At 34.5% G+C, this 507-nt stretch overlaps 1 protein-coding gene across 1 annotated transcript in view; it reads right to left on the bottom strand.

Moving 5' to 3' along the window:
- Positions 1 to 87: 87 nt before the first annotated feature.
- Positions 88 to 507, bottom strand: part of usb1 (U6 snRNA biogenesis 1) — a gene marked incomplete in the record, with an annotated part of 5,793 nt that continues 5,373 nt past the window's right edge. Inside the window, 1 exon segment of the mRNA XM_014034029.1 lies at positions 88 to 507.

Here is a 507-nt window from a genome sequence, read left to right as displayed (position 1 = left end):
TCACTCTTCTTACGATCAAAAGATGCATGAAGGCATAAAATTATCAATATATCTCAGCAAAAGACTTTAAAGAATATTTGCACAACATTTTTCAGTTATATCTGTTTATTAAGATATTTTATTCACTCCCTTTTGTACCAGTTTGAGGTAAACTTTTCTCTCCAGCAGGGCAGACAGGAAGTCCAGGGGTCTGGTCATGTGACCGTTCACACTAACCACATGAAACTGATATATCTAAGAGTAGACAGACTATTTGTTGTAGCTGCCCAAAGCCAAAATAACGGTTTTAGAGCTTTCAGAAATAAAAAATATCTGGCAACAATTGTTGTTGGTGGGATTAAACGGGTTATTTAAGCTGAATTTCATCATAAAACTAAAATATTCGCAGTGGTGGAAAATACAAAGTGTGCTGAGTGCTGAAACTATGTACACACACCTAATAATATCAAAAGAAAACTAGCTAAAGTCACAAAAACACTATAATGTAGCTAAAGAGCAGGTAAAAGT

The sequence above is a fragment of the Austrofundulus limnaeus genome, unplaced genomic scaffold (assembly GCF_001266775.1).
Source record: "Austrofundulus limnaeus strain Quisiro unplaced genomic scaffold, Austrofundulus_limnaeus-1.0 Scaffold1943, whole genome shotgun sequence".
Taxonomy (NCBI): domain Eukaryota; kingdom Metazoa; phylum Chordata; class Actinopteri; order Cyprinodontiformes; family Rivulidae; genus Austrofundulus; species Austrofundulus limnaeus.
Note: the sequence above shows the minus strand (reverse complement) of the source record. Positions and strands in the feature narration are given on the sequence as shown.